The following is a 25,641-nucleotide window of genomic DNA, read 5'->3' as shown; positions in this document are numbered from 1 at the left end:
AGACAGGGCATAAGGTTGGCTGTAACTGCCCATACCTCAAATAAATACCATCTTGTGACATTTTTCAGTTCATAAGTGTGTTTCATTAGGTGTAAATATAAGTAAGACCAGTTATTGGTAAGTGACAGTTCTGAAGGGGTGTGTGTGTGGAGGCTGGGGATGGTGGGAAGAGGCAGGACTGTATGACCTGTACAAATATTTCTGGGATAACTTTTCAGAACATTGTTGCTTCCGTCTCTCCCAAACGAACAGCATTTGATAATTGCTGAAATCACAAAGGAGGGACAGCTACAGGTGGTATTCTTCCCCCCTACACCTTTTTTTCTTCTACTTCAAATAGTCAGGCTTTCTATAGCTTGTGGTGGTATAGCTGCTGTTTGTAGACCATGATCCTGAGATGCCATTACCATCTTACTGGGCAGCATTGGATGTTTTCTGTTTTTCTAATACTGCCTGGTAATGATGATTATGGTGTTTCGTGTACAACGTGGAAAAGTTCAACAGCGAATTTGGAGACAGAGGTTAGTGGCCAATAGAGAAATCCATGCTTGACTGTCAAACGTCCCCAAGCATAAGTAAATTTACAATTAAATGCCTTGGGTTCTAGAATAAAAGGTAAAAGCAAACAAAATCTAGAATGATAAAATAATGTTAGAATGAGCCTGTAAATAGAAAACCGTGCAGAATGTGGAACAGAGCGCATGTTTGATACTGCAACACTAGAATATACTCAAATTAAAATGTTAAGCTTTGTAAGGAATAAGAAAGATGAATGTAGGTACTCTGCTCCAAACATGTTCTTTTTATTTACTTTTAAACAATGGTAGCTTTCCAGAGAATGAAAGTAACATTTTATTGAAATGTTAACATTTGAGTTTTCTTGTTCACAATTTTTCTCTCAAAATGTTCTTTCACCTAAATATAAGATAATTGAAGAACTAGACTGCTGAAATCAAAAGTGGAGTTTACTTTTTCAGCTTTGCTATTGTAACTTACTCTTTCCTTTTCACAGCAATTCCTCTAGACTGCTCTTCTCTAGTACAATGTTCTAATAGCAAAGCCATTTATTTTAAAACCTTGACCTTTTATGTAATGTATACGTTTTAAATTTTATTTTTATACAGATATACTTTTACATCTATTTGTCAGTTCTTGGCAGGGGGGGCAGGGGTTGGAGAGATAGACAGAATGAGACTTAAATCCCATTCCCTTTGATTGTTTTCATTACTTTAGTGGACTAATATTATAATAAATACATTTTAAAATACAATGGGCTTGATTCTTATTTGATGAGGCTCCTTTCCCTAAATCAACTATACTAGTTAAAATCACCTTGAAAGAACTAGCTCAGTCTAAAGGGACTAAATGGATTGAGAATGTTGTCTTAAATGGTTCATGGAGGCTTTTTGTTCTTTACTGAGAATTAAAACAATACAGGAAGTTTTACCTCCCAGTTATCAGATATTAAAGGTACTGTAAATAATGATTTATAAAGGCTATCACCGAGAAAGGGTATTACTGCTGTTAGATGTTTTTATCTGACACATGGCTTTATGGGCAGGTGTTTCACTGTACCTGGCAGGTGTTAAGCACCAAAATGCAACAACAGCAGCATCCTGCCCCTTACCTTCCTCAATCCCACCCTCCCCCCAGGATCTCTTACTGATACACGGGGTGCTGTAGTTTTTAATTACTTGCATTGAGAAGGTTGGTTGTTTCCTTGAACCCTATTCTGAAACGTCAACTGAATGATTCACTGAAGTATAGCTTGGATGAAATGTACTCCTTTACAGTTGAGTTTGACAGAAACATTGTATACGTACCATGTGAAATACTGTGCTGGATCCACAAAGACTTATGAGTATTTTTGGCTATAATAAATATTACATGCAGTATAACATTACCTACACCGTATAGCTCAGATCAGAGTTCTCTTAAGCTATCGCATAGTGAGAGAGCATTACTACCCCAAGCTATAAGACTAACAATAAGGAAAGAAGACAAAACAAATCACTCTGCCTTCTTCCTGGCTGATGCAGTCGGGCGGTGGCAGTCAGAAATCTGGAGTCCTCAGAGCGACAGTCCCACGTAGAATGGCACAGAGCTCTTGCACAGGGAAATGCTCAAAGTTGAGAAGCGTGTGCTAGATTTTTACCTTCTCTGTTGCGTGGCGTGCTACAGCAAGCTTCTCCTCCTTCTGAAAAAAAGAAAACAAAGCAGACAGATAAGACCTTATCATCTTTACCATTAGTATTCACAATGCTTAATTACATTACTGTCTAACAACTATACACCTGTCTCCTGTCACTTGTATTTAAGACTCAGATTTGTCTGCAGTCCTTAAATGAAAACCAATACAATAAAGTATTTGTTGTAAAAGAAACTAACTGTGTTAAATGCTAGGCCATCTTTGTCACTTTTTTGTGCCCTTCTTAGTACTGTTTTCTTTATATACCAGTTTTCAGTATGTCTTTTTAATTGATTGGAAAGACTTGAATCAGTATTTTTGTGAATCAAAATGGAGGAGGGAGTGAGGAAGCCAAAAAATAAAACGCAAGAAATCTTACTGCTTTTACATCATGTTGAAATAGAACTTAACCTTATCTTTCTATTTTAGATCTTTGTTAAATCAACTTTTTATACTATCTTTGTCTCCTGAAATCCACCATGATTTTCAAACTATCCTTTAGTATCAAATGTCCTCCTTCTGCCTATTGCATATTTGGTAAATTATTTACACACTCAGTGATGTAAGGCAATCTTTCTCAAGCCATTTCTGTTAGTTTTTATGGAACACTGACATCCTGAAGAATGTGGAATCTAATAGATGCTTCATTTCTCCAACTGCTGGACAGACTATGGTCCTCTGTGGGCATCTTACTAGACAGTGCTGGATTTTTTGGATCTACTCTAACACTGTCTGGTAACGATGTTTAAAGGGTGAACCAAACAACAACATGCATCAGGAGGAGCTCTCACAGAAAGACACTGTACCACAATTTAGGCCAAAGTGGAACATTTGGACAAGAGGGTAAGAATGATGGCTGTCACATTAACAAGTATTTTTAGATATAGTAAATGGCTATAATCAGAAATACTTACAACAAAAAGTTGCTGGAAACCACTCTGTTAGGTGCTACTGAACCTTGATGTTGCTGCGACGGTGAGGCAGGACATGTCAGCTGTAACATACAAAACGCATGTCTTCTCAGGGGCACAGTAATGCTTTCTTCCTTCCAAACAGTAGTTAGAGCTCTGATGCATTTGCATGGCACAGCCCTTGTCCAGGAGGCTGAAAGATTTGCTTGTAATGTTGCCATGCTTGGCTGTGAAAGGTGGTTAGGGGCAGGATACTGGTTGTAAAGGTCATTCTTCCCAATTACAGTTCAATTATACCTCCATGGTTGAACGGCCTATGAACTTTCAACCTTATAACCTACCCTGTTATAGGCAGTGCTTTCAGCTTATAGAACAGGCGGGTTAATCACTCTAATCATTCCATTAAGCAACAAAGGAATTTAACCCAGGCAAGGAACAACTACTACGCTACTCTACATGAAGAGCTACTGCTCACAAGAATTCATTCTATGTAGCAACTCATGTAGAAGTACACTGCTGCATTGAGCATGAGAATGGATGAGGTTTTGATTAGAAGCTGGGACTCTTTAAGGAAGTAAGTACTTCTCTCAAATGACATAGAGGTCAGATTTAAACAAGCTTCCTGGGCTGACAGAGGAGCAAGTGCTTGAGGAGACCTCTTCTTACTGTAAAAGTATTATCTTAGTGACCTATCATGTCATATTTGAGCCAGATAGATAGTCCAGCTCCATCTGCTTTAGTAAAAAAGCACAAGTTTCAGCACTGCTAGTGCTAATACTGCTTGCTGCGTTGAAAATCTGATTCTTTACCAGATTCTGGGATCACTCACATACCTAAAACAAAGCATATATTTACAGGCCAAATTTGGGGACTAAATTAGGTGCAAGTCTTGCCCTCCTCTAGTGATATTTAACGCCTCCTGCATTATGAACTGCATGTACATATTCAGGGCCAGTCTTTACTTACCCTGCAGGTCCTTCCTGTAGTCCTTGACAGATTAATCCAAGTCAGTATTTTGCAGACAACCCGGTCTATCTGTAGAGGATAAGAATTCATGTCAGAACTCATCAGCAGTCCACTATATAAGCTGACATTCATCCTTACACAAGGAGCATTCATACTGCCTGCACTTCTGAAAGACCATAAAATTTTAGCATTCCTGGGGATCTAACCTGAGGTGGGACAGTGCATAGACCTTGTACTGATTCTTCAGTATTGTACCCATTGGTTTTCAGCTCCTTTCTGTCAGAAATATAAGGCAGTGTTACACACACACCCTTGACTACACACTCCTCACCCCAGATCTTTAAATGGATTCCAAGTATTGATTTGTGTTTGAATCACAGCACCAAAACATTTTCCTCATCCTCAGCTTAGTGTTAATCCCTCACTCCAAAATAGAACTGGTATAGCAACACAGTGGTACATAAGCAAATACTGCATTCTCTGCCTTTGTCACTGGAAAACCCTAAATGTTTTTTCAACACTTTACAGTAAGCTGGGTGTATGATTCCTTACCAAAACTACTAGGTAATACAGGAACAGTAGGAAAAATGAACCAATTGGTATATAACTTCACTTAAACTTGTTTCCACTACAATGTGAACAGCTTGAAAGGAGCTGACTCTGTCTGCTTTAACGCCACTGGTTGACTCACTGGAACAAGCTCAGTTTTGTGTTTGCCCTTGCAGGTTGTAATTCTCAGGAAAACAAGAGAGAGAAGGAAGAAGCAGAGAAGCATTATTTGGTGATTAGCCTCAGTGTTAATAAGTAACTGGTTCACAAGGGATTGAGGAAATGGTGTGAAATTTGAGTGACTCTGCAAATTGGCTTTTAACAAGCATTTAAATCAGATGAATTGGAGCGCACACCTACCTCCCATCCATCTCTTCTTAAAACAAAGTATGGGTCCTAACCTTGGATGGAGTTGAGTAAATAAAAAAAAAAAAGATAACCAATTGAGCATCCATGCCAGGCACAGGAATGTCACCTTAAAAAAAATGAAATGGAGACCAGGGAAATCCCCCTTACCCTCCCCCATGATGATGTATGCTTAGGAAAGTGTCCGTTCAGTCTTGTCTCAGAGGGAGTTAGTCATGAGAGCCAGGGGCAACCCAGAAAAATCCCCTCTGCCTCAATATCTTTCTCTCCCTCCCCTTCTCCTACTGATTTTCATCTCGCTTAAATCAGTTTCACAGGAGAGCAATTCTACAGGCAGTACTAATTCTTAGGCTGGTTTAAGAGCTGTCTGAGGCCTGGTCTGCATCAGATTTAATTCTAAAAAAGTTAACTCGCTGAGGGGAGCTTTAATATTGATGAGGGCACAGTCTTTAGAGTGCAGCTGAAACATGTGCATCCACAGTCTTGCTGTGCTACTATTGACAGAGCTGCACCAGACACAGGCATGGTGAGCAATTTCACAGCAAGATGGATGCAGTGGACAGAGCTGTTGGTAAGTTAAGTTCTTTACAATTTTTTTTTTAACTCATGTACCAGTGAACTGGAAACGGTTGTTTTCATAATTATACTGCCTCATAATCAGCAAGTATTTCAAGTTAAATATTGACTGGTTATTGCTTTGTCTAAGGGAGAAGCCCTCAGCCTTTCCCTGCCCTAACTTTTTAGTCCTGGACCTGGAAAAATGCCTTTAATGTTGGTGGTTTCCTTTAGTCTGAGTGCCTGCTGATTGCTGTCTTACCAGGCAAAGTTAGATCTAGCTATTTTTGTCTAATACTGTCTGGTAATGCCGTCAATTGCATTGGCAAAAATCTTCGTCTTGACAGAAATATGGAGAAAAAAACTTGCCTTTATCAGAAGAATCAATGAAGTCTGGTGTCTGGGCCTTCTCACTGGAGTTTGGGCTTACGTTAAAAGCTTATTCAAGTGCGCTGGTTCTATGTCTGTCTTGTTAACACCCAAACGTGTACTGTAATGCCTGCAGAAGTATAAAGAGAGATGAGAAAATTCAAGAGTATAAGCTTGCATGTCCATAATATATAGGTAGGTTGAGATACGTTTTCTGAACTTGCTCCCCTAAGAAACTAGGCTCCTGTACTCACTAGCTATCTGTATGTTAGTAACTTTTGGACCTATTGTCAGACTTCCCTGAAATTTGATGGGTGCAGACATAACAACCCAGTAGCTTTGAGAAAGACATCATAAAACTAAGCTAAGCAGAGACCATCGTTGCTCCCAGTGACAGTAAGACTGCAGAGTAAGTGCAGCTGAAAACTCCCAGTGCCATGGCATAGTAAGTTGGTATTTTAAGATTCAGAAACTCTTTATCGTGAAGAGTTACTCCTATACTCAATACAGAAAGCACTGAAGCTTTTTTGCTGATGTTTAAGATGAAGAGAAGTTCTCTGGGTAAGCTTGGGCCATTTAGTCTGAGGTTACTGTCAGTTTAAGTAGCTGCTTCTGTTTTGAAATTATTTCTTAAATGATCAAAATTCAGCAACAGATCAGTGCACCCTGTTACTACATTGCAACTTCGAATAAGGTCTGCTTTATTTTTACACTGACAGAAAAGTACTTTTAAAGGTATCTTATAAAATAAAAGGGTTTGCAAAGCCCTCAGTTCAGCAGATCTTCTATTTGAGATGTAGTTAGTCAAATTATAGAATAAGAAAGCTGGCCTCCCTGACAAGTGCTCTGATTCCGCCCCAACACGTGGCTACTAGCCTTTATCTTTCCTATACTGAGAAGCAGCAATAGCCTATGCCAGGTGTTGGATTTCTTAATACAGCACCCCAAGTTGTGCAATAAAACAGTAGTGAGAGGGAGTAGCATTACAGAATGTATTCCTGACCTCAGCTGATGAGCATCCTGTGCCCCGAGGCACGAGAACGAAGATAGCATAGTTCTCTACATCAAGTCTCCCTAAATTGACAGGAATTTCCCAGTTAGGAAATCTCATTGCCCAAAACTGCTCAGATAGTGAAGATGGTATCTATGTCCTGGTTAAAATGACTCATTCTAGCAAGTCTCATTTTGCAGGGTACAAATGGTATTCCTTTTCATAGTACAATTATTTTATGGAAACTTGCTACTTGTTTTGGTATATTGCAGTGTCTCATCAAGATATTAGTCCACTACATCCTATACTTTTACCTGTGCTATCCCCGAACTTCACTGTTGGATTCCTTGTTTTCCTTTCCGCTATAAGCCTCTCTCCGTCCAACACTTACCCTTTGGATTTCACAGAAGCTACAGTCTCTTACTGGAAGTTCACTGTTTCTCTTTCTGTCTTCATGAGACGCTCAACATGATGTTCAAGGGTTTTTTTGGAGTTATTGTGTTTCCTGAAATGAAACAAATATGACCTTTCAGCAATACTACCCTTTACTAATTATCTTTAGAAGAAGTGAAAGCAAGCATTACAGGCCTTTTATTAGAAAGTGTTCTTGGGTAAATTGGTAACAAAAAAAATCCCGTGAGATGTCCGATGCGGTCAGTTTTAAAGGGCAGGTATGCATAAAACATTCTCAGAGAAGGCAAAGAGATGAAGATATGACTCCAGTCCCTAACGCTGTGTTCACATATTCTGCTCCCGGTAGCTTACTGTAATTATTCTGATGAATATTCTACTGTCACTGTTTTTAGCACTAGAATCCATGAGTGGATAAACATGTACAAAAAGATTGTTTTCTTTGTAGAAGTAGGAAGAACAGTTTCACTAGCTGCTGCTGTATAGATACATTTTTATATCCTACATGCTATTTAATGTGCTGTTTCACTGCCTTAGAGCTTATGTTATTAATTTTAGGCATTTAGTTGTATATTTAATAAAAGACTTGAATCTCAACCCAGCTCTGACTTGAATTTATTTTGAAGCAATACAGATTTCTATGTGTTTAAACCAAGTAAACAGTATTCCCTGATGCTTGAATTCACTCTAATAATTCCTGTCCAAGAGCAATAACTGCTTCTCAGTACAGCTCTGTATGAAGATACAGCCAGCTCCTCAGAGTATTCTCTACGAGTTTGGATATGATGTGGCACTGATACAGCTGTATGTCTAGTGCACTCCAAAGCTCTGCTACTCATGCATTTCCTTCAGACGGACCGTGTTGGGCTGACACAATTTATGAACAGCTATTCAAAGGGGTTGCACCTCTGGGAAGCTGAAGCAGCGTTCTAGACAATGCTGAAGAAACATTGCCGTATCCTTGCCCCACTCATAAAATTCTAGCCGGCCACATGAGACTGAAACCAACTCAGTAACATTTCAGCAAGCTATACTTTGAAATATCCTTGATTTCTAAACAACGGACCTGCCATTGTGTGTGTTGGGGCGGGAGGGGGGAGGAGTTTCTCAATATGCTCTCGCCTAAAAAAAACCTTTATCCAGAAAAAATGGTCCTTACACAAGCCAGGAGCTAGTGTCTCTCACAGAATACAAGCATTAAACTCTGCCTTATAACTCCTCAACACACACACACACACATATATATATATATTTCATGTTACTTGTCCTCCTGATCCGTAGTTTGGAACAAGCCAAGATGACTTGAATACCCTCTTATGATCCTTGAACTAGCAAGGCAAATACCACCTTCACAAAGGCGGAGTGATCCTAACACAAATCCCCCTCTGAAGAAAGCAGTGGGAAGGAAATAAACTTCTATTTCAGCGAAACCACTATTTCTCTTTCTTTGATTGACAAGGGAACACCCTGGGTAGGTTATCTGAATTGAGTAGCAGGGAGTAGAAAGATGTATTGCTGTCAGAATAGCCTGGGCTCAGACACAGTGAAAACTGAAGCAATCTGTTTCTGCCTAGTGTAATTATGTCTCACTGTGTAGATTAAGGACTTATCATAAGAGCAAGGCAAGTAGGAACCTTCCCGCTACTTGTAATACCTTCAGCAATACTCGAAAGGCTACAGAAACTCCAAATAGAGTACCTAGTACCATTGCTGGTTTCTAGGTACAGGCACAACTTCTTAATCCCTGCTTTCAGTCTTGGTACCTAATAGATTTTTATTTTTGGAGGGGGTAACAAAACTTTGTAAGCAAATTATTATACCAAGGTCAAAAGAAATCGGGCAGACTTTCAATTTGGTCTGCTTCTCTTTTATTAATCTTAGACTTAAAATGTTTTGGTACTGAAAATTCTGAAAAGCAGTGACAAATATTGGGTTTAAAGTTGTGAAAAGCAAATTTTTTTCAGCCTTATTTGTTCCTCCAAACCCCTAAAGCCCTTATTTCAACATGCTTAACATTCTAAGGTGATCACCGGTTCTCCTAAAGTTAAATATCCTTTTACCAGCCTACAGCTTGTGCTATGGCATACAAAAAAACAGTTCTGAGGACTCTGTTGCATTACACTTTACAAACCAGTCGGTAAAATATGCAAGTACATTCTACATCATCAGACAGCAGTCCATTACGCCTTTGCATGATCAAGCACAGCATCAGAGTGGGGATAGCATTTTACCAAACGCAGCCCTCAAATACCTCCTGTTTGCTTGCCTCCCATAAGTACGTAAGTATTATTGGTGCTTCCTACTGCTGCTTATGAGCACTAGGAAGGGTTTCAGAATTGGCTTTGTTTGCTATCATAATGCTATACAGCAATGTCACCAGTCTGTTAATGCTCTCAGCACCGCCCTTAGCCTACTCATCCGTGCAGAACTTGGCCAACCAGGCACCCTGCTAGGCGACGACCAAATTTACAATGTAGTCATCATCACTGCCCATGCCTTTGTAATAATCTTCTTCATGGTTATACCGATTATAATCGGGGGCTTCAGAAATTGACTTGTCCCACTGATAATTGGTGCCCCCAACATAGCTTTCCCACGCATAAACAACATAAGCTTCTGACTACTCCCCCCATCCTTCCTCCTCCTCCTCAACAGTAGAAGCTGGGGCCGGCACAGGATGAACTGTCTACCCCCCGCTAGCTGGCAACATAGCCCACGCCGGAGCCTCAGTAGACCTAGCCATCTTTTCTATACACTCAGCAGGTGTGTCATCCATCCTAGGGGCAATCAACTTCATCGCAACCGCCATCAACATACAACCTCCAGCCCTCTCACAATATCAACCCCCACTCTTCGTATGATCCGTCCTCATTACCGCTGTCCTACTACTACTCTCACTCCCAGTCCTAGCCACTGGTATCACTGTACTACTCACAGACCAAAACCTCAACACTACATTCTTTGATCCTGCTGGAGGAGGCGACCCAATCCTACACCAACACCTCTTCTGATTCTTCGGACACCCCGAAGTTTATATTCTAATTCTACCAGGCTTTGGAATTATCTCCCACATAGTAACATACTACACAGGCAAAAAAGAACCATTTGGCTACATAGGAACAGTATGAGCCATATTATCCTAGGCTTCATCGTATGGGCCCACCACGTATTTACAGTAGGGATAGACATAGACACTCGAGTGTACTTCACATCCACCACTATAATCATCACTATCCCAACTGGCAATAAAGTCTTCAGCTGACTAGCAACACTGCATGGAGGAACAGAGACCCCCCAATACTATGAGCCCTTCATCTCACAAAAGCACCGTCCCCTTCTCCCCCCCCCCCGCCCTTTGCAACTATGAGCTGAAGACAGCATTGCAATCAAATTGCTATGTATTACCTACATGTTCAAATTGGGAAAACTCAGGCAGACACAGAAAATAACTTGTCCAGACATTTGCAGAAGAAAATAACCAAGAGACTTTGTTGTAGACTCCAAGTATTCAGAGTTCTTATTTGGCTTTAACTTACTAACATTAAAGTTTAACATACTGGCATAGCAATCTATGGGTTTAAAAAAAAGTTCAGCACCTCCTTTCCTCTCCTACAATTAACAATTTTAAAAACAAGTGAAAATAAACCAGGGATTTCTAACAGGGAGCTGAGCAAAGACAAAGAAAAAGCATTTAGTTTTTCTAGTATTTTGTATGAATCAAAACATTCAGGGGGAAAACCAGCTTGAACCCTTCCAAATACTTCATTAGTCGTCACGAAGCAGTAAAAACTCCAGTGCGTTAAAAACACTTCATATCACTTTTAAGTATGACAAAAGCACAATCGATAGAAAGGCTTGTTCTCAGTATGGTACGGATGCTCTTTGGAATATCAGCCCTAAACGTAGCGTAGAAAGCTATTTAGATACTTAGGTGGTAGGGAAGAAAAATATTAATACCTAGCCCCCTTAAGAAACTTCTGCTTGGGAGGAGCTCTTTTCATATTCTTTTGTCAGTTTATTTTAGGCAAGGAAAGGTGGAGTCAGCTCCCAAGGCAGTAAATTTAACAAGCACCTCCTGGCACAACTGTTACAATCTAAACTGATTCAAGAACAAAGTTCAAGACATTTAGACTTCAGAAACTACGAACACATAATTTGATCGTTTCACTCAACAAAAGTGGATTTAAGTATTAAAGAAGCTGCTTAATGAATAACATACACTTCTATCAAACTAGCTACCTTTTTCAAGGCAACAGCACTTTTTTTTTTTTCTCTCCACATCTCATGAGCTTGCTTTAAAAGTACATGGGATCTAAACTACTTCCATATTCAGGTTAGAGTATTAGTGACACTGCCCTGGGGACTGCACAGAGCAAGCAGACTGCTCAGGAGGGAGCCCTGGGGAGTCCCCAAGGACTGCCGGAGCACCGCTGACTCCCTAGGGCAGGTAGTGCCCATAACCTCACTGTCCCCTTCTGAAACTGCCTGTTCACTTTTAAACAGTGTAGAATCATAGAATCGTTTAGGTTGGAAAGACCTTTAAGATCATCGAGTTCAACCGTCAACCCAACAGCACCACGCCCACTAAACTAAACCAAACCATGTCCTGAAGTGCCTTGTCTACGTGGTTTTTTAACACCTCCAGGGATGGTGACTCCACCACTTCCCTGGGCAGCCTGTTCCAATGCCTGACAACCTTTTCAGTAAAGAAATTCTTCCTAATATCCAATCTAAACCTCCGCTGGTGCAACCTGAGGCCATTTCCTCTCCTCGTATCACTAGTTATTTGATAAAAGAGACCAGCACCCACCTCGCTACAACCTCCTTTCAGGTAGCTGTAGGGAGCAATAAGGTCTCCCCTCAGCCTCCTTTTCTCCAGAAGAACCAAGAGGATCTGATATTTGGTAAAGATTCCATTTTAATTTTGGTGTCCAAACACAAATCACTTAATAGACTATATTAAACCGTTACCTCAGTCCCTCCTATCGGGAGCCAAAGCCAGGGAGAGGCTAAGCAAACTCTTAGGAGAAACAACCTGATTTGGATTGCTAATTTTATTTGCATACCAAACACCACTTTAAACAAACCCATTTGGATTTCTGTGTGCAAGCCTAACTTATTATTCACTATCTGCTATTTGATGACTGTGAGCCTATCCTTTCAATAAACACATGCAGATCGAGAGAAAAAGCTTTGAGTACCACTGAACAAAGGGAAACCTGAAAACAAACTAGGATGAGTTAATAACATGCAACTCTTCCAGGCTGCTTACTTGTCTTTACTTAGCCTTTATCCTCCTTCGAACAGGTCCTAAAATCAGGGCCATTTTAGAACTGTTTGGGAATAAAGGAACCGCCTACAAATATACTTTAAAAACATAGCAAGCAGAAGACTGGGAAGAGTCTGAGCTAACTGTGGTTGTATGGTGAACAAAGCGAATTAGACATGGCCTGCATTTAACTCTTTTTTTTTTGTTAGAAGTTTTAGGCATGACTATGGCAGGACTGAGAGGCCTCCCATTCCCTGCTATATCCCGTTTTCCTGCCCTTTGTCTGGATAAGGGGTATTGGGGGGCAGGGTGCGTTTTGTTTTGTTTTTTTCGATACGACCCTGGCAGATAAATTAAAGGTAAGAGGTTTACTCCCCCCTCCTCTTCCCAGCCTCCTGTTCCCCCAGTCACTGCACTTTTCTGCCTCTTTATTCCTATCAATGCCAGCGTTTGCGAGTCCATGCTCTAGAACAGAGCAGGAAAATAAAGCAGACTGGGAAAAACGCCTGCTGCTCCCCAACACACACCTTTCCTCTGGGCAGGAGAAGGAACCATTACGCTGCACTGGAGGAAGAGGCTGGGCACAGAGATGGAGCGAGCCAGGAACCAGCACTACGCACTGAGCAGGGCAGCAAAGCCACCCCCCAACAAACAAACCCCCAACAAACCTCCCTTGCTGTGTTTGCACAACAAACCGATGCCTCAGCTCCAAGACACTACAGCAACAGACCAGACCGGTTAAAAAAAGATACATTTCTTACCTGGAAGCTCCTCAGCTCCGTGCTGAAGTAACTGCTGGTCAGCTTCTGACCTCAAGCCTGGCCAGGTGACTCCCACTATAAATCACCAAATAAGCAGTAAGTCCCTTCAGCTGTGCTCGGGCAGGACCCCCGGCACCCACACCCACAGCCTGGGCTCCTCACAAACTCCTCTCTCCTGGTCTTCAGCTCCTACCCAACTTCTTCCACGTTTCCTGAGTCTCTGTAAATTCATCCATGCCCTGGACTCCTAATGCTTACTATGATTTCTGTCCTAGAGCTGGCCCTAACTGCTGGTGTTGTCTGTAATGTAAAGTTTTACATTTGCTTATGGTTACAAGAATTAAAGCAGCTTTGCTTAAGGTCTCAAAATTCCAGCAGCCAGGAATCTGGTTTTTGAACACCTTGGAACCTTTTTATGGTTTCAGTCAGAACTAAATCCTGGGTGAAAGTTCCCCATCCGCAAGGGCTCAGCATATACGTACTGTATGTGGTATATTTAGGGGGTTTCAGAGAAATGTGGGTGTGAGCCTGCCGTGTCCCTCATTCCTGTGTTTTCTGAGAATATCCCAATCTTTTTCCTGTTTATACCTCCAGTGGCTCTCTCTGATACACTGTTAGCAAATTCAACTACTTCTATTCACAGGTACTATGGTCAAACCACTGCTGATCCCAGAAAAATTTACTTGTTTGCCAGTAAATGCTATAGGTTCAACCTCAGAAGTCAACTGTGATTCTCACTGTATGAATGTGAATAGTTTTACACATTTCTGTTTATACTGCAAGGTGCACTTCCCTGCAGAAATACTGCATAAGCAGTCGTGAGATCCTATTTCTGTGGAAATGAAAGGCAGAGCTAATGATTCCTTCAGTATTGTACGAGTTGATCTTGGTGAGGCCATTCAAGGCCAGAGCTGTAACTGTCAGACGTTTAGTGATACCTAACCAGCCCTTCAGGGTGTTTTCATAAACTTGATAAATCAAAGACAACTTCATCTGTCATCGAGCTATGTGGTTATTCATAGCAGACTGTACCTTTCCAGTAAGGGACAAGTATCTGGTGCAGGTAGCTGACGGAAACTAAAGCTAGCTCTGTCTGTCAAAAGCCACCAGAGTACTGAATGTTTTTTAAAAACAGAATTTACAGGCTGCATCTGCAGGTAGCTCAAAAATGTACAGCCATTTCTTAAGTGAGCAGTCCACATCTATTCCAGGTTGATGTTGCCAAAATCACAATGACCTATTATTGGTATGAAGTGAGGGTCTCTTCAGCCTAGCCTACGGTGTCCATTTATGTTACAAGGAGTTGAACTGGTAGATGCTAATTCAGTATCCCAAAGGGAAGCCAAGTTCTGGAACACTACAAGGCAATCTTTCCTCGTCTGAAGCTGTAAGGGGCCAGTGTAAACAGTTCACAAATGACTGGCTATGCCAAATAAATGGTTAAGTTTGCTGGGTTACTCTCCATAGTGAAAAAATAAAAATAGCTAGCAGCATGGCTCCGTGGGATGGTCTTTGCAGTTTATGCAAAACATGATTGACAACATGCATGAAAATTTGGCCCCATCTGATACTGTGAAGCAACTGCTTTTCCGAACTGCAACACGCTTTGCCAGTAACTCACAGCAACAGATGGGGCCCTGTCAGGGTCTGAACAGCTCACGAGGTACAGAAAGGAACTGGAATGACACATATCCTACAACAATGTGATTGCCATAAAACTACTGAGACGATTGCCATAGTTTGGCCTTAGACTTATGGTATATCAGGTTTCAACAGAAATTCATTTCTGAGAGCATCTGGGCATCCCTCTCACCTTCTGCAGGAGGGTGGACTATGGGTGGAGCATCCTGACTTCATGGTTCACTGGCATCACTTCAGAGTCCTGGAGGCATCCAAGAGACAGGTCCAGGCTTGCGCAGCTGTGGATTCTGAAAGGAACCAAAGACATTTTTGAAAGAGGACACATGCTTAGTTATAGCCGACTGGTACAGCAATGAGAAATTTGTTTAGTCTCGGGAAAAGGCCTGCCAAGCAATGGTTTGTACTTAGAAAGCCTTTGAGAGTCTCCCAAAGTGGCATATGAAATAAAACGCCTGAAGAAAATACCACAGTAAATAAAAGAACACTGAAACTCTTCTAGGGAGGCAAAGGTATATAGTTCAGCATAAACAGGGATGGCTTTGGGTCTGTAATAGCTCTCATCCCTTACGGACTGGCTTTCTGATGGTAGTGCTGACAGCACTGGTGTTAGGGAAGTTCAGTAAGGTCACTGCGGTTATTCCAGCTTCACGGAGATGCAGCAGGGTGCAGACAGGACTGGGGAATTTACAGCTGGGATTTCTGAAAGAGCCAAGGCAGCCAAGTGCCCAAATCAAACTGGAATTCAATGAGCTTTGGGTGCTCAACACCCCACGACCTTTAAAAATGCCACAAATTACTTGAGAACCTGCATCACTCTGTTAGTGAATCAGTCCAGGTGACTATTCTATAATGGCTTCATTCCATAATGAAATGGAATTTCACCCTTGCCCTTCCTCTGGAGTTTGACTGTATACATCAAGTGACCAGAGCAAGCAAAGGCAAATGGGGGGGGGACACTTTGAATAGTACAGTCACTCTTTGCAGCAAGAGCAACACCTTGGCAGTAGTTTACCTTTAAAAAACAAAACACTCTTTTTTGTTCACTACTACTACCCCTGCTTGTGTCCATCTTGAATTTCCTCTGTAAGTGGGCTATCCTGGTAAGAAACTGAAGGCCGATCAGTCAGCTCTCCAGGTTAGAAACTGGAGCCAATGAAATTGCAAGTGATTTGTTCTCCTGTGAGTAAAATCAGAACTTGTCCCTTGTGCCTTACACTGCTTTGGGGTGGGTTTTTTTATATTAAAGTTCTTTTTCAGTGTTGGATCCAGCTTCAAAAGGCATAACCTTATATATATATATCTCTATCTGTGGCAGTGAGTTCCTGAAGTTATTAATTTAGATGTTTCACTGGGTGCAAAGATGAGCCACACAATCCTGTGATCTTCCAGATGCCTCAGAAAATGCATGTATGTAGCTGAGGGGGATACATTCTTGCCTCGATGCCACCAAAACAGACAGGGTGCTTTGCAGGAGAGCACAGCCTTAGCATCATTCTCCAGGTGTACCTGTGACGGCAAGCAGGTAAGATTTCTATTATTAAGCTTATTTAAAAATATTTGTAGCTCATGAGCATTGGCCTATACCTCTGTCAGTGCCAAACTTGTGGTAGTAGTTCACTACTGCTGCCCTATGAGTTCGGGTACCTGTAGCAGTTAATTTCATCCTCTATGATTCCACTACAGCTTCTTAGTTCTTTTGTAACTGCTTCCTCCAGCTCTTCGCCAGCATCTGTGACTTACTGCCTTGTGCTGTTTTCTGGTTTTCCTTCTGGCGCAACCTAACATGGGCAAAGGAAACAGGTGGCAGGTGAAAAGCTGATCTTTATTTCTTGGACTTCATTATGTGGCATAAGTTGTGCTTACAAAAGCTCATAACCCTGTTTCATAGCAATGCCAGCAAGACCCTGGCTTTCAGAGGCTGATTTTGTCTTTCTGGGAGGGTGTAACTGGACCTGAATGATGGGAAAGCTGCAGACTAGGGCAGTGGATGGAAGCTGGCACAGGTTAGAATTGCTTTCTGTTGTAAACACTGAGATGCTGTGTTAGTTCGCTGGAACAACAGACTCAGCCATGGTGCAGAGCAGAAAGCAGATGTGTTAGCAGAGGTCTGTGGGCAGGAAAGCAAAGAATTGTTCCTCCTGCCTGCAGCATTCCTGCCTTTGTTAGCGTTAAACAAACATTAACAGGTCTTACACATAGGCCAGAGTCACTTCTTTCCCATAGCCACCAAACCCAGAGGTTCTGCATCATTAACAGCTGCGGAGCAAACATTCTGCACTCACCAAAGCATACTCCTCTTTTATTGTAAAATGGTCCTTTGCTTTGCTCTTCACAAAGCCATCATCTGTTGCATAGAGACAACTCAGAAGAAGTGGATTTCAGTGCTCTCGAGAAAGCTCAGCATTTCATGTGCCACTTGCAGCAACGCACCTGCAGCAGCAAACATGGCCAACTGCGGATTAAATCACCTGAAAAAAGCACAGAGGGCTCCTCACGGTCTACGCAGAAACAAAGAACCTGGCAAGTCTTCTGTCAAGCCTGGGGACCGAGTTGGTCACAGGCTTTACCTCAGATGCTGTGTCAAGAACAGGTCACTTCCTTACCTAAATGGGAAAAGCCAGGGGAACAGGAGGGAAGGGAAGGAGTTCAAACAAGGAGAGAGCATTTTTAAAAACAGCACAGAAAAACAAAGGCAAAAGCAGGCAGGGAGTATGGCACTTTTCCAACAACTCTTCCCACATATTCTCTTTTTCTCTGGAGACAGCTGAGGTCCTGGCCGCAGAATGGTTCAGCTCCACCACAAAAAAGTGGAGCATGGCATGGCACGCAGTTCAGCTCTGCCCCAGCTTCACCAGCCCTTTGGGTTCACCTCTACCTCCTCAGCAGTAACATTTCCACAGTGTCTCCACTGCAGTGAAGTCATGCCTCTTCCAACTTAGTGTCCTGCAGCCCTCAGTACTCTGTCCACTGAAGCTCTTGTCGGGGCTGAGGTACAAGGGTGGACTGGCCTCACGTCTGATCTTTATGGGGAGGTCCTGTGTTCCTGCTGGCGGAAGATAGATGATTAATGAGATGTCAGGAGGTAAAGGGCTGAAATATGTTGAGGTAGAGCCCTCGGTCTATTTTTGGAAGAGGGGAGCAGTTTGGTCAATTGCTGGTGGGAGTAAGGGAGGACTGGTCACAAAGTCCATTCTTAGGGCAAGGAGGAGGGGTAGAAGCTTGCTGGAAGCCACGATTTGGACAGAGGACTACCTTACTACCTGTGTTCAGCTGTGACTCCTGGCCCGAAGCACTCGGTGACATACAGCAGCGGCTAGGAGGATACACACACAGAGATACGAGCATCTGTGGATCTACCCGGAGATGCTCAGGTAGGGCAGCTGACTCTCACATAAACAGCGCTGCTTGGTTTGGAACTGAGCAGTGGGAAACCTGAGCAGTGGGAAGGACCACATACAATGGCTGTTTGCTTGACTTTTTTCTCACCTTTCTTTTTCCCACTGCCACACCTTAGATGGCAGGTTGAATTTTGCTTAAGCTGGGATGGCTGGCTGCATGTAATGTTACTCCAGTGATCTGCTGCTGCTTAAGTTGCAGCTCCAAATCAGAACAAGGCAGAAGAACAAAACATCAGAAAGGGTTCAGTACAAAAAGAAAGCACCAAAAAACAAAGCAACAGAGCCAGGTGAAGAGGGAGAGAAAAGCAATGAATTTTCTAGGGAATATTCCCAGTTTCCTCAAAATACTGATACAAAGCCAGGTGAAACCCTTGGAAGTTTTCCACAGACTTCACCGGACTTCAGGCCAAATTCCTTTTTCAATTCCTCTCACAACTCTTGCTCTCATGAAGTGATGTGCTCCTGTCTTTCTGTTGATTTCAAGCAGGATTGTGGGTGCTCAGCAACATTGAAAATTGGTTCTGTTACGAGAAACTGGTTTGGTGAAATCACTGTGCAGAGAATTCACCTGTTGATGCAGGTATGTAGGTGTAAATTGAGATTTAGCTGACCATCTCAGCTGCTCTGTTTTCCCATCATGTTGCAAGAAACACTTGTGGGAAGGGGATGGGTCAGGCTCCTGGCATACGCAGGGTTTCTGTGGCGGGTTACATGAAATGGGTGCTCAACCTTCCACAGTTGTAGGGTGGGTTCGAGTGGCCTCAATACAAAACTATGACAGCAGCCAGCCAAAAAAATTGGATTTCATGTTTGAATCTAGAGGGTTTGTCTTCTAACGCCACAGCTTTGTTTCACAATTTGGGCTTAATCATTAATTTCCATGTGTCTGTGGCCTGCATGCCTGCTGTGCAGTGAGAGACAGGGCTAAACTGATAAGCTTCTCTGCGATAGCCGATACATATTGCACTAATTCCTATTACTTTCCCTCTGGTACTGAAATAAAACCTACACAGACCGTGACTGCAGCTTGATTCTGGGTGGGGACCACACAACTCACTACTTGGAGGCCCAAGTATGCATTGTTTAATAAACATATCAAAGCAATTTATAATTCTCCCTTATTGTTAAAGTCTACAACATGTAAACATTGGGGGTTTTCCATTGTACAGGTGAGAAAACTAAAGTCTAGAAGAGTATATGAGTTTCCTTGTCTCTTACAGTGGCTTTCTTGCAGACCCAAGGGGAAATCATGCTTTCTGACCCCTACAGCCCCTGCTGCACGCTCAAGAAAATACACAAAAATACAAGAAAATAGTCCTTCCTAGCTCCCTCCAAAAGGTGGGTTTTGCCCCCCCAGATGGTTGGTGCTGTAACGCCCGGTAAAAGCATGCTGTAAAAAACACTGCTACCATTGGAAAACAGCAATGCAAAGCTAGGAAAAAAAAAATGCATTGGAATTGATCTCCTCAGCTCCAGAGGTAATTTGGGAATTCTATTTGGGGCGGGGGGGGGGGGGGGGGGGGGCAGCCTCCAAACATGATTAAAACATTGTTTTCTGAGAGACGTGCTGTTCTGACCCTCCAGTTAGCTATGAAAAAGGGCTTTGGGAGCATACACACTACCAGCACATGAGTCACTCTTAAAAAATCTTTGAATGAAAGAGATTGTCTAGATAGTGCCGCTCTCCCACCGCCAGCACCTCCCTGCTGTCGCCTCATGGCTGAAGCTGGTGCCCAGCCCTGAGCACTGGTTTTGGCTCAGTGGCTTTTGGATGGAATACTGTTGCTCACCTGAACGCTGGGATGATCAGGACCAGGAGCTGCTAAGGAATCTCTCGTATGCCACTGAAACAGTAGTTTTCTGTGCTCAAATTGCATCTATAGAGAGAAGCATCAAAAAGCATTAATATTCCTGCAGTGAAGCTAAGATTGTTTTCTTCAGCAAGAAAATATTAACATGTGTTTACGTAGCTTGCTTTCTTCCACAGTATGCTTTGTGAAATCAATCCGTTAGGTGGTTACAAAAACTGAGAAAAATTCAGACCCTCTGAGACCTGCTGTCCTTTCTACCTGCAGCCTGTGTTGATGTGTGATGTGAGCTCTCTATTTCGTTGTTTTCCTGGCTGTTGAATAGCAAGGCTCAGTTGCAAGGTTCTGCATAAGTAACAAAGTAGAACATTTATTTTTTAAAGGAATTTTCCGTGGTTTAATATCTGAATTTTTACTAGTTTTTGTTTTATACAGCGCTCCTTGCTTTTGTAGCTTGGATTTCATGAGAACCTTGAAAAAGAATTATAACCTTATTATTGCTTCTTCTATGGTGGAAATATATTTCTTACATAAATCTTGATATATTTTATAGTCAAGGGACTAGTTTGTTGTATTTCATATGGATCCCATAAGAGTTTCAGAAATATGGAATGCAAATGGGCCTTTCACATCAAAACGTTCCAATCTTATACACTTAAACAACAGACCAAATGCAGCAGCAAGCTGTCCCACTGTCTGATTCCCAAAACAGATGACTCAAATGTTGCTTGTATAGCTAATCAAGTCACAGAAACTCTTTGACAGAAGAACTGCCTTGAATTAAACATGCACTGTCTCTAACTGTACCTGTGTTGGCAGTACACATTCTTTTCTATTGCATGTTATTTTTTGAGCCTGGTTTTCAATGATAATAAGGATTACACAGTCACTTTGTAATTTCTTACTCTACTGACTTTCAAACCTATTGGTCAAGTTCTACAAAACTCAGTTTTTGAGGCCTCCTACATTCATGCAGGTTTCATGTAAACAGGCAGCAGGGTAGAAGAGGGAGAGGTGACAAATGCCCCTTCCTCCTCCCTGCCTCCTCCCATCCAAAGGAAAACTTCCAGCGTTCTTTGAATTACATGCTTAGCACTAGAGATTCAAACGGGGAAAATAGGCGTCCGAAGTGCATTTAAAATAGCCTGTGTTGGGATCTCAAAACAGTGCAAATACATAGTTCAGTCTTCTCTGGTAATTCCCTAAGGAATGCCTCGTTTTGCTGTACGCAGAGGAAAACTGAAGCAGCACATGTGAACGTCTCAGGGGAATGAAATGCCTCCTTTAACTCTGTAACTGTCAGCCTCTCCCCTTCTCCAACAATTAGGCAACATTTCCTAGAGGGTGTAACGTTTGCTGAGAGTATTTGCAGTGCCACAGGTTGCAACACTGCCGTCCTCCCACTCCACACTGTTCTCCCTATGACCAGAGAGATTAGGTTGGGTGGGTTGGCCATGAGAGGTAATCCAGGAAGGTTGAAGGTAAGGCAAGGACAGGATCTTGACTGGCTCTGCGTGAGCACTGGAGCTAATCAGAGGCATTGTGCACGAACAGGAAAATAGAGAGAATGTTCTTGAAGGTCACTGTGACCGGCAGGGAGGAGTGCCAGAGTATTCACGCTGGCTTGGCACGTCCACATTGGAGGATACAGGGCCAACCCGGAGAAAAACTGAATCTAAGCCAAACACCACCTTCCATCAGTTTTTCTCATCCCTTTTGGTTGGGGGCGGGTGGGGGAGTTACCACAGAAGAAAACACAGGTTTACTGCTGGGTTTTCATTCTTCCTCCCTCATAGTTTTAATTGCAAGAGCGCTCTGTGTTCCCTGGAAGGGGACCTCTCTCGTCACAGAGCAGATTTCAGCATCTCAGGTGCTGCTGGCAGATGTGCAGAAGTTTTCTGGGTAGGCCAATAATTGCACTGTTGTATCTGGAGTTGGAAGCATAAAAGCCTGGCAGTAAATGCAGACCTTTCCAGGCTTTATCTTCTGGAGTTAATCCTGGAGATGACCTACTCTTTGTGCATATCCAGCTGAGGTCACAAAAAAAACCCCACGTTATTTTTTGCTTCTGTATCTGAAGAACAGAAAAATCTATACGGAGAGAGGAATTTAAGGCTACATAAATAGGCCTTTCTATCTTTACATGTTTGGCTGAGGCTCCATAAGCCTGTAAAAATCCCTTATTATAGCTGGCTTGGTCGCACACAGTGGCTGTCTAAAAAAAATGAGGTCCCATTCTTTTAGCCACTTTTCACTGCACTCAGATAATTAATGGTCTAATAAAAACAAAAATGTGAGGGAGGAAAAGCTCCTATAGAAATAGTGATTTGTCATAGTCATAAAATGGTTCATGTAGTCATAAAACCAGCAACAGATGCACTTCATTCGGTTAGAACTTGGTTTTGGAGAAGCACCCAAAACTACAGAGTTGTTTCTTTTCCATACTTATCCCAGCATTCTCAGACTCCTGGCAACACATGTAGGACCTTAAGAGGTTTGAGAGGAGGAGAGGAATGCAGGACTCTCTCTTATTTTCTTTCCTTTCTTTTCCTTTCCTTTACACCCAGTTAATCCCTGGGTTCTGGTAGGCTCAGCTCACCAGTAGCTGCAGCTTAGTGACACAGTAAAACTATTCAAGGGATTTAATAACCAATTATAGGGAGTCTTCCAAGACAAATCTCTGTATTTGGCAGTTAGCTTACACTATCATTAGCTCATTCCCACTTTTAAAAATATGTTTGAATTTACATCTTTTATATAAATCAGTGGCATTTTGTATCAGTGTGAGCTGTGTTTTGACACTGCCTTTTTTCATGGCTATAGGTGAGTTTGCAGGTGTGCTTTTGATCACACCAGGCATGCAATTTTCACAGAAATATCACGATCATTCCTCCTCAGCATGCTTTGGCTCAACTCTTGGGTAGTCTCTGAGCTCACAGACTGGATTCTGTTTGGACAGAGCTGAACCAGGGAAGGCACTCACCCTGTCCCACCAGTAACGGATGGCACTGAAGATCTGGTGTCCACAGTGCACACGTTATGGAAAAGGTGTACTCCCTCTCTCTACAGACCCACTTCTATTGTATAGATATATTTGCTGCTGCAGACCTTACCTTTGCACAGAGCAGCTTTGGTGGGCTCTCGAGGGGTGCTGCAGCAGCTGCCTTTGGTCTCCGAGTTGCTCTTCAGGACTTTGCAGAAGGATTCGCCTCTGCTCCCTAGAGAAACAGAAGGACTTACAAGGATTTAGGATGCTAATTTTGCCCTGTTACCAGTTTTCACAATTTGATTTAGTCTTAGCAAATTTAACAGCGCACACTGCACTGGACCAACTCCAGTATGGACAAAGTATATATTTTCATGCCTTTAATCTGTTGTCCTATTGGTGATTGTGCACTGGAGAGAATGAAATCGGACTTTCTGGTTTGCTATTTGGAGCAGTGCAAGTGGCAGAGGTGTCTCAAGCAGAGGTGAAGCCTGACCTTTAGAAGACTTGAGGAAAGCCACAGAAGAGTGAGCAAAAATGTGCCAGCCAGCAGACACTCAGAACTGAACTGGTTTGCCTATTTTTCTGTTACGCAATTCTACTCCGATACACACACGCCGATTTGCTCAGCAGCCCTCCCGTAACACTGCCAGTGGATAGCTTTATCTAAAAGCACACACATTTGTGGAAATCCCTTTGCATTTTTAACATCAGAACCCTTTGCGTGATTACCTGCAGTAGCCAGGCAGCTGTTGCTAGGGGATCAGCCTGTGTTCATAACGCTGAAGGCTTTCTGACCCTCCCAGGCAGGCATGATGGAATCGCGATATATATGAAGCAGAAGCAGTTTCTGGGTTTCTGAGCCTCCGCTTGCTGTTGCGAATCCACCGTTCTTCAGTCAATGAAATAAGGCTGGCTGTACTCTTGCAGAGCGCAAATCTGCTCCATCACAGGATGGTTTGTTTCTTTAGAAGCTGTTTATGGCCCGACTAGAAGTCAAGTGCAAGTTCTCCAAACTGAAGGCAGGGCAAGGAGCAGTTAAAGCTCAGCTAAAGTGTTTAGAAACTGCCAAACAAAGGTTAGAATTTCCATTACTTTTTCTTAGCTTAAGATGTGGGTTTAGCCCCTGAAAGAAGGGGCTAAAAGGCAAGAAGTTGTGGCTGTACAGAATGCCTCCCTAATCTCCATGAAGATACGGTACAGAGTGATTTATCAGTAAGATGCTGAAGCCATTTTGTGTCACCTAATGACAGCAGTGCCAACTTTTAAGCTAAACAGCTATTTGCATCTATATTATGATATTTGGAGTGAATGTTCCAGGCCCTTATGCCAAACATGACTTGGCAAATCCTTAAAGCCTCCGCTCTGAGATCTCATCAGAGCACCAAAACTGGGCAACCTGCTGTCATCAGATAAACTTTGGTAAAAACACTGAACTGTTTTGTTGAGTTGCTGCAGAACAACTACCTCTTCAGACAAACAAGATGATGCCTGAAATGTTGTTCTTTGATATAAAAGGCTTTACATAAATTCTGGATACAGCAGCACTACCTCTTTATTATCACCAGTGATCACGGTTTGTATTAGTACCGGTTACTAAGAAGGTGCTACAGAGACATACATCATTAAACAGACAGACATAAGGAGGAAGCTTTTCACTTACTGCAGACTCTTCTTTCCACTGTTTTAAAATCCTTTTACTTTGCCAGAAGAATGTGTGAAATAACTTCCATACAACTTAGTATCTGGATGCAAAGGCACACACAAGCTGTGAGGCCGCTGGGTGCATTTAATTCCTCACGAGCAGTTATTTGCTCAGTTTGAGTCCTTCAGCCTCACAGGGAAGTGACGTGTTAAGTGCTCAACAACACGAGAAGAGAAACTTCCTAAAATGAAGCTACAGGAAGAGGCTGGGATAAGAAACAAGCAAATAGTAGAATACCAGCAAACGGAACTACTGTTTTTGCCTGAGAGGAAGATTTCTGCTTTTGATGTTCGACACCGCAGCAGGGACAACCGAAAGAGGAACATAAAACTAAGTGTCTCCTCAGCACAATGAGGATTTTTTCACATATGTGTTTCAATTGTATGCTTGAGCCTTACCCCTTTCCTGACCTGTGCATTCTGAGTGCAGGAGAAAGCACTGCAAGACTCCTTCCTGCAACTGGACTAGCAAATGCAAACCTACCTGAACATAAACCAGCACTTATAATTCCTCTTCCCCACTCCACATGTTCCCTCTTCCTCTACAGCTCGACCCAGAGCAGCCTTTGCCCCATGCACCGTGCTGGAGTCATGACCCTCACCTAAGTCTAACAAATCCCCACTTTAAAAACTCTTGTCAGTTCTTTCCCTGCCTGGATGCCTCCCAGTCTGAGGGCGAGAGTGTTGTTAGAGGAACAGCTTCTTATTCCCTGTCACTCTTCAGGGGATCTTAGAGCTTCATCTTACGGGCTGGCAAAAGCCCTCTGC

General features: G+C 42.5%; 1 protein-coding gene across 5 annotated transcripts in view; it reads right to left on the bottom strand.

Annotated features, from left to right (window-relative positions):
* Positions 1-759: 759 nt before the first annotated feature.
* TNFRSF18 (TNF receptor superfamily member 18) overlaps positions 760-25,641 on the bottom strand; it is a 79,291-nt gene continuing 54,409 nt past the window's right edge. For 3 of the 5 annotated variants that reach the window (XR_012650324.1, XR_012650325.1, XR_012650326.1), the window contains 13 exons: positions 24,833-25,066; positions 23,902-24,234; positions 23,297-23,401; positions 20,166-20,252; positions 17,260-18,023; positions 16,622-16,755; positions 15,150-16,483; positions 13,337-13,411; positions 7,287-7,400; positions 5,901-6,034; positions 4,066-4,130; positions 3,103-3,182; positions 760-2,197 (listed from right to left, as the gene is read on the bottom strand). The gene's annotated coding sequence lies outside the window, so the exon portion shown is untranslated. The other 2 variants (XR_012650327.1, XR_012650328.1) reach the window with 2 other exon arrangements.

This window comes from Buteo buteo, chromosome 5 (genome assembly GCF_964188355.1).
Source record: "Buteo buteo chromosome 5, bButBut1.hap1.1, whole genome shotgun sequence".
Lineage (NCBI taxonomy): Eukaryota > Metazoa > Chordata > Aves > Accipitriformes > Accipitridae > Buteo > Buteo buteo.
The sequence above is the reverse complement of the archived record's forward strand: the minus strand, read 5'-3'. Positions and strand labels throughout refer to the sequence as shown.